The sequence below is a fragment of the Heterocephalus glaber genome, unplaced genomic scaffold (assembly GCF_053883595.1).
Source record: "Heterocephalus glaber isolate CG9 unplaced genomic scaffold, H.glaber_assembly_v1.0 deba00001523, whole genome shotgun sequence".
NCBI classification, from domain to species: domain Eukaryota; kingdom Metazoa; phylum Chordata; class Mammalia; order Rodentia; family Bathyergidae; genus Heterocephalus; species Heterocephalus glaber.
The window spans coordinates 4,535,670-4,545,044 of record NW_028258327.1 but is presented as its reverse complement, the minus strand read 5'-3'; the positions used below and the strand labels follow the sequence as shown (position 1 = coordinate 4,545,044).

The 9,375-nt window shown below is 31.7% G+C and overlaps 1 pseudogene; it reads right to left on the bottom strand.

Annotated features, from left to right (window-relative positions):
• Positions 1-252: 252 nt before the first annotated feature.
• Positions 253-3,309, bottom strand: LOC101697211 (carbonic anhydrase 5B, mitochondrial-like; annotated as a pseudogene).
• Between the last annotated feature and the right edge of the window lie 6,066 nt (positions 3,310-9,375).

The window sequence follows — 9,375 nt, the reverse complement described above, 5'->3', positions numbered from 1 at the left end:
AGATGACAGCCAAATTTCCCAAACAGTCCTGTCTTAATTGGCAATAGTAATGAAATTCCCTCTGCCTTTATCCTCACAAATGGTTACCTAAAGTAGCCTGATGGTAACCACTCAGTTATTTTCCTATTTTTCTGTCTCCCTTTTCCTGCCTTACAAGTATAGTGACTTGGAAATGTCAAGAAAAAAACATATATTTATAAATATTATAAGTGCCAGTATTTAAACTAGTCTAGCTAACATTTTTTTTTAAAGTTAAAATAAGCAAAATATTGTCTTAGTATGGACATCTTGGCTGATTAATGGCTTGGGTTTCACTTGTATATTCACCACATAATCGTGGCGAAAGGATGAGCTGACAGTGCAATTCATCAGGGGTTGAAGGGGGTGGAAGTCGTCCACCATTTTTTTTCTCTTTTTTCCCCCTCTACAGTGAAGAGCAGGGCCCAAAGTTGCTCTAGCTGATCGTGATCAACTTCTGCGGGCTGCTTCTTAATGATCCAGGTGACGGACTCTGAGAGAGTTGGGGTAGTCAGAGACCCTGAGTAGGACCAGTAATCCGGGTAAGTGGGAATCAGGCAGGCAGGGTCCAAGGATCCAAATTCCACAAGGCTGTCCTTATGCTTAATTGATGGCAAAGTATCCACCAATTTCTATAGCTCTTTATGATGTTTGCTTAGCTTTAAAAATACTCCTGTCACAGCCAAACCATTTTCTTCTGGTGCTGCATCCTCAAAGCTTTCAAATTTGACTGCATTCCAGAGCACCAAGTGCAGCTCTGTTAGGTAGCATTTGGTGTCCACAGAGTGCTGGGAACCCCAAGCATCAATGGCCCCCACTGAAAGTGGAATTGCTTCAGTTGGTAGTTATGTTCCAGCGGTCCTCCCTCGCTCACTTTTCTTATAAATCAGTTAATTTCTGTAAAGGAGGTTGTCCTCTTTCATTCCAGAATTTAGTAATTTGAGTCTTCTGTATTTTTTTTAGTCCACTTAACTAAATGTTTGATCAACTTTGTTGGTCTTTCCAAAGAACCAATTTTTGTTTTCATTGACCTCTGCCCCGTTCTTTATTATTTCCTTCTTTCTTACTTTGGGTTAATTTGCTCTTCTCTTTCTAGCTTTGTTTGTAGAGTTTTCAGTCCATAGCTGCCTGGTCCAAGGCAGAGTGCTTTGGTAGAAGGGTATGGCAGAGGAAAACATACCTTCATTGCATGGCAGGCAGAAAGCTTGTAATAATTTATTTAACAATATTTACCCCACTGTGCTACAGAACACAAAACTTATTTATATGACACTGTGTGAGTATGTATTATAATCTTGAATACTGAAAACTTTAGGTCTACTATATAAAATCATTTAAAAATGTTTAGGTATTTTCTTTTCCTGCAATTATTTTCCCAAGAAAAATATAAATAGAAAAAAAATTGTGAGAAAGTAAACCCTTAACACATGATTGACTATTAATTAGAATTGGGGGATTTTCGTTCATCTTTTACAATGGCCTTCTTGAGTTTGTAATAAACTGGAGGCTTTTCTCTGAGATATGATGTTCAATAACACATATTAGCACACACTTTGGAGAAGGGACAAAACCTCATTGATAGCAGAGTTCTATCAAGACCTTGAAAATGGAGTGACGTAAAAGGGACCACATAAGCTCTAGCAGTTGTCACAAAATCTCTGTGAGGGAGGAATGGGAGATGTATGGGATTGCTATTTTTACTGCTCACATATTTAGCTATGATAAAAATGATTTTTAGATAAAGTGATTTTTTTTCCAATGTCCCAGGGTTTTTTAAGGTGTCAGAAACAAAACTAAAATCCAGGCCTCGTAATTCTGAATTCTATGAAGCAAGATTGCCAGAAAAATGACCTTAGACATGGCTTTCTGATCTTTTCTTTCAGTTTTTCAAAACTGAGACACTTCTTGAAAATTCACTAGTTAATTGTATATTTTAATGGAAATGTGAATGTTGTTTTTAAGTTTAAATATGTTCATTAAATGCTTGCTGTAAGTGGAATACTGAATTGATTAAGCATTTGTATTAATGACCACTGAAAAAAAGAGATATTCCATGTTTAAAAATTTAAAACATTAGCCAGGCATGGTGGTGCACACCTGTAATCTTAGCACTCAAGAGGCTGAGGCAGGAGGATTGCTTCAAGTTCGAGGCCAGCTTGGGCTACAAAGTGATTTGACATCCAGCCTGAACTACACAGTAAGACCCTGTCTCAAAACCTTTTTTAAAAGTAATTAAATGAGTAAGAAATAAAGCACCACACTTCCTCTTAAGTATTGATAGCTCAGTCACTGGTTTCTGGCACTGTTAGTAGCTATTGCCAGAAATTCTGCCCACCTCTTGACCAGAAAATTAAATACGAGAAAAAAATTGAATGCTATCATTATTTTTGTTGTTGTTGTTGTTGTTGTTTTTGTACTGGGGATTGAACTTGGGACCTTGTGCTTGTGAGGCAGGCAGCAGAAGCTATCATTATTTTAATGATTAACATTTATTGGATCTGTCCAATGAATCCCTTTTTAGCTGGCTTTCTGATTTTCTGACACACCTTTAATTGAGCAACTCCCTAGAGTGCTCATTATCATTTGAACATCAATGCTTCTAGATTTTCTGAGAAGAAAAATAACTTATGGTATTTATGTATATCATCTATAAACTCATTTCGTATTCTCTGTGTAACAAATTTATATGTCCTATATATATACATTTATGTATTTACTTATCCTTTTCTATGTATTTAACATCTACATTTAAAACCACGTATTTCTGTACTACAAACCAACAACCTTGAGTTTATTCAAATAAATTCAAGCAAGAAATTCTGTCCTTTTAAAAAAATTATGAGTTCCCCAGCAGTGAGAAATCCATGTCTCATTTTATTCAAAGTAATTACTTATTTCTCAAATTAATAATATAAGTTTTAATATGTTTGAAGATTGCTAACCAATTTGACAGGAAATGTCAAGTTTTAATAACTGCAAAACTATTTGTTAAATAATTTTATATTTAGAGATTTTTTATTGTATTATTGATATATAGGGGAATAAGCTTTATCATTTTTCACTTTACACTAAGTATAATATGCAAATCTTAAGTGTAGTAGTAGATAAAACTTCAAATATTCATTTACCTGTGTAAGCCATATTGTATTATGCTTTTCTAGAGAAACAGAATCCATCTAAAATTTATGTACAGTTTTATAAGGGAATTATTAGGAAAGCTTACAGGATCATAAACAGAAAAGCTCCAATGACCACCATGCAATCAGAGGAAGAAGAAACCAAAATGGTCATTTGCGTACTGGAAAGGTAGAGCATCCAATAGTCATTGAGGGACGAACTCCTGGAAGCTTACTGTAGAGTTTTCAGAGTAAGACTTTGTCACCGTGTAGAAAAGACTGAGTTGAAAAACTGAAAAGTCTACACTTTAAAGATAAACAAATTGGAGAACAATATGCAAAAGCAATGCAAAGACTGGAGCTCATGCCTTCCAAAATTCTTTCCCTTTTCATTCTGTCCAAGAGACAAGCCTATTGGTTGGTGCCACTTATATCTAAGGTGGGTTTCCCCCTTCAGTTTGCTAGTGTACATGTCAATCATCCACAGACACACCAAAAATTTACTAATCCTTTGTGACTCTTACTCAAATAGACATATTGCAATTAAAGATCACACATATCTTTAATTAAATTTATAGAGTATATATACATCTACTCCTGCTCTTTAGAAGCACCCAATAATGGACCTTTTTGGTTTTAGCCTCTATAGTTCAAGCAAGAGTTTGTCACATTCATTCATGTACTAGAATACATCAAAAGTTTACATCTTTTTCTTTTTACTGAAGGAAAATAGTCCATTGATTGAATACACCATACATGGTTAACTTTTCCATGATGAAAAATATGATACTTGTATGGATGAATTTCATTCAAAGACATATTTTGAGCACATTTTAACAACTCACTATCTATCTATCTATTTATTTATTTATTTATCTATTTATTCAAGGTCTCAGCAAGAAGTCTAGGTTGGCTTTGAACTCACTATGTAGCCCAACCTGGCCTCCAACTCATGATCTTCATCCTTTAGCATCCCAAATGCTAGGATTAGAGTTTTATGCCACAGGGCCTGGTTAGCAACTCACTATTAAAGAAGCTCCAAATAAACACTTTAAATATACACAGCAGAGTTGTGCAATGATTCTTTAAAATAAAAATAATTAAATCATTTTGCAATTAATATTCTAGCCATGATACAAAAACGTTCCTATATTCGATTTTGCATTCTATGTTACATACCATACATAATGAGAATTAGGATCAAGAATTTCTCTACTTAATAAAAATTTAATATGTGTTAATTTTTTTTTTTTTTTGTACCAGGGATCAAATTCGGGTCCTTGGCTTGCAAGGCAGGTGATGGAATCACTGAGCTAAATCCCTGGCCCAATTTGTGTTAATCTTAAAATGCATACTTTTACTTTGTTGGAGGGAAATCCCCTATCATTGAAATCCAACTATCTCATGATTATTGTTTTTTTCTCCTATTTAGGTTATCACTGGGTCATTCAGAATTTCTCACTTGGAAATTAACTTGGATACTTATTTAAAAGCACATGAGACATTTCATGTACAGAAAATTTTTGGCTAGTATTAATGAGGAAAATTTTTTGAATGTGTACACGTTTTTACTATTTTTACTCATTTACTTTTCAATCCTCTCAATATTGCCTGACACAATTTGAGGCAAAACTGCAAAGTGTCCCTCTGTCTTTTAGTTTATTTAAATCCTTTTAAAGGCGTTTGCTTACTATCTTCACTGAATTATTCTGCACACATTATACTTTCAGTTTGCTAGATAAGACTTTTTCTATTTATACCTCTGTGTGTCGAAGCACAATATTCTCACTAGCTTGTATTAAATCTTTCTAATATACTTTTACTTGTGTTTTCTTTTTTAACTTTTTCAATGCTCTGAATAAATTCAAATAAGAAATTTTGTCAAGTTTAATTTCAAAAGTCATAATAACTAAGCTCTAATTCTGCATTTCATGTTTGCCTTCTCTTTAAGAAAGCTGAAAGATAATAAATTACGATCTCCTTACTAATTATGAGCATAATAATATTAAAATTTACTTTCCTTAAATTTTGTGAGTATTTTATGGCTGTAGCATTATTAGAATATTTTATTTTCTTTTAACTATAGTATACAAGTATGATAGATATACAAAAACCTGCACAAATCCTTTAGATATAAACAAAAACTCATGAAAGCATCATCACAATCTATGCCATTAACATATACATCATTTCAAAAAATTTATTCTTACCCCTTTTATTATTGTTTTTAATTATGTATGTGTGTGTGTATGTATGTGTGTGTTTAAAACACGTAACGTAAGATTTACTCTGATAGCAAAATACAGCATTGATAACTGTAGGCACTATGCTTCAGAGTAGACGACAGGAGAATAATTTTACTTGTGTAAGTAGCATTTTGTACTATTTACTACCTCCTCATTTCCTTTTCCACTTATGCCTGAGAAATTACCATTCTATTCTATACTTCTATGAGCTTCACTGATATAGATTCCTCACATAAGTTAAACTATTTATCCTTCCGTGACTGACTTATTTGGCATAATGTCCTCTAGGCTAATCCATGTTGTCACAAATGGCAAGACTTCCTCCTTTCTTTAAAGCATTTGATGAACATGAACTTTCATTATCAATTCTTCTGTCCCGAATGCTTAGGTTGATTCCATTTCTTGGCTACTGTGAATAATACTGCAGAGAATATGGGAATACAGACATCTCTTCAAGATCTTGGTTTCAATATCTTTGGGTACATACCCAGAATTGAGGTTGCTGAATCATGATATTTCTGTTCTTATCCTCCATACTGGTTTCCATAGCAGCTTCTCAATTTTATATTTCCACCAACAGTATAAAGAGTTTCAAGTTTTACATAGCTTTGCCAATACTTATCTTCTAATTATTTATTTAGCTATCTAGTCATAAAAGTTTATACATTTTGATTATTATCACATTATGAGAAATATAAATCACAAATATTTTTCTTTTTCCATACATTTCTTTTTAATTTTGTAGATATTTCCTGTGCTGGGCAAACCTCTTTCATTTAATGTACTCTAACTTTTTTTTTTTTTTTATTTGCCTGTGCTTTTGGTATCATATCCATAAATCATTTCTAAGGCCAAATGTTAACAATATTTTCTTTATGATTTCTTGTATGAGTGCTAGTGTTTCAGGTTTTACCTTTAAGATTTTAATTCATTTTGAGTTGATTTTTTTGTGAATTACAAAATATATGAGTTCAATTTCATTATTTTTAAGTGGATAACCAGTTATCTCAAAACTATTTACTGAATACAATTTTTTTCTTTTTTGTTTTCTTCACTTCTATGATGAAGAACAAGAATGTTTAATTCTGGGTCCTCTATTCTGTTCCATTGGACTACATTTTTCATACCAATACCACAATATTTTAACTACTAATGCCCATTTTCACCACTGTTATTGTACTTAATACTGGAAAAACTAGTTAAGAAACTAGGCAAGTGATGAAAAAAGATGAATTATTTTTTTGAAAATGACATGATCTCAAAGCTTACAATGAAAACAAAACAATCAATGTACAAAAATTAGTTGGATTTCTATACATTAACAATAAATGATTTAAAATGAAAATTAAACATAATTGCATTTACAAAGTATAAAAGAGAGTAATATATTTAGAAATAAAATTCACCAAAGATCTGAACATATTATACATTGAAATCTGTAAAGTTTAATGAAATATTTTATAAGAAAATATAAATATGTCAGAAGAACATTTTGTTATGAATTTGATGATCTGATATTGTTAATGTGTCAATATTATCCAAAGTGCTTTATGGACTCTATGCTATCTTTTTAGGAACAATTTTTAAATGCATTGATTTTATTTAAATAATTTTTCCTAATTTACAATTTACTTCACAAAAAGTGAGATAAGTCTGAAAGTATATCTATTATCCATTTTCAAATGAATGTTTCATGGTTTAACAAAATTTCATTAACAATTTATGAGTAACTTTTATTGTAATTGATGGGGATGTGTAGGTAATGTGTCATCAGGATATTAATCTTCATCTAAACTTATGCAACCAAACTGCTCATTTAAATACGAGAGTAAATAACCAAAATAATAAAAAAATATTTTTGCCTCATTACTAAACTTTTGTAAATACAATTGTGGTAAATTTAGAGTATTTTAAATAATTAATGATATAAAGATTGATGTCCTAAAAATTATGAAAATATGCATGTTTCTCTTTCATAATCAAACAAGAACACCATGTAGTAAGTTAAATGAATCTGTGGTTATCTCTTAAAATTAATTGTGTACTGTACACTTACAAGACAATTTAGTATATATTAAAGTAGATCACTTGTATGATTTTAGAAGGAAGTCTGTGTTTTTGAACTGAATAAGGTCATCATGTCATGACACTTTCTCCATTCCTATATTTTCATCATAAAAAATGTACTTGGTGTACTTCTATCGAACAGTGTTATTATGGTTTCTGTTCCTTTCTTTTTTACTATCTTTCTTCATTTTTTCCTCTTTCCTCCCTCCTATTTTTCCTAGATTCTTTCCAGTCCCTTCCTATCATCTTAGTGAAATACATAAAATAAAGTACCATCACTGCACAATGTTCAAAAATATGATGCTTCCTTTGGCTGACATATTTCTCATTCCACAATTTTCACTTGACTCAGTAACTTACTGAGTGAGACTTAATACTTCACCAAGGAAAAGAAAACTGAATCTGCTTAAATATTCAACTTCTATGGAACTGTTGACTTACAAATAATCTAGGAATTAGAATATATCACGATTCATGTGTATGTTCTCTTTTTGAAAATGAAAAAGAGAACAATGGTATTTCTTCATTTTAATAATTTTGCAGGAACAGTAATGGATGCTCCTCAGTTCAGAAATGCTTCTGTTTGCTAGCAATTTGGTTCACAAACAAAAGTTTTTGGTAAAATAGTATTTTCCACACCCAGTGACAAATGTGACCACAACCATCTTTCTCACACAAACACAAATGCAGCCATCTTCTCAAATCATAAAACAAATTAAGTACATAAACCAAGGTACCACTGTATTTTTTTAAAGAAAATTTGTTCCCAGACTATATATTGGCAGCCTTGAAAGAAAATGTTACATGTTTGGAGAGTGATGAAATTTTTTTTTAATTCCTTTCTCTCTTTCACTTTCTAGATCCTTTGATTTTTCCTTTTTCTTCTTATTGTATGAGAAATAGAAAATTTTCCAAGATAAATATTTGTATATAATAATAGATGCAATTGTGAAACAATATTATGTGACAATGCTTTCATTTCTACCATATTTTATGCTTCCTATTTTTGGTTCCAGAATATGCTTGCCACATTAGTGAAAAAAATTTTATTATCTATGGATTAAAAGCAAAGTTCATTAGAATAAAAGAAAAGAATGGAAATGAATTAAAAATGCTGATCATGCTAAAGTCATTACATAGTGTAAAGGATTTTACAATGTAAGAAGCATAAAAAGGGCTTTTGATTAGTTCAAATAGGATGTTCCTTTTAGGTAAAAATGATTTTTGTAAGCTATAGTATAGTTCTCTCAAACTATCTGAGGTAAAGATATTTTTTGGTCGTGGTTGTTGTAATACCTTGATTTTTAAGATGTAGTAGCTAAGAGTGACAGAACATACCTGTAATGCTATCACTATAATGCTATCACTATCACTATAATGCTATCACTATCACTAAGGTGGTCAAGAGGATCACGAATTGGAGTGCCTAGGAAACTTAGCAACTTAAGAGAGATCCTGTATCAAAAAAAGAAGTAAAACGAATTTCAAAACAATAAAAATTTCAAATGATTTTATATTCAATTGATTTAAAAATTTCCAGTCACATAGCTCTTTTCCTACTTCTTAACTAAAAGCCAACCACCAAGAGATTATTGATATAATCATTTATTTGGGGTATATATGTATTTTTTGGCTACCTATTGTTCCTTCATAAATATTATGCGATCCAGAGCTCTTATTTACTTGAGTAACTATCTCCTAATTTACATTGCCTCCTGCTCCTTTATATTTAACTTTCAGGTTGGAGAAAATCATGGAGAAGAGGACTAGCAGTATGTTTGAGATGTGGAACAAAACATAAATTACTTCCACCCATCGAGGGAAACTGGAAAATGTTGTTCAGCTATGCATTTAGGAGAAAAAAGAAGTGGAAATTGTACTCTATAAACTATGCCCCGATGCCTAAGAATTGTACAAATGAGTGGTCA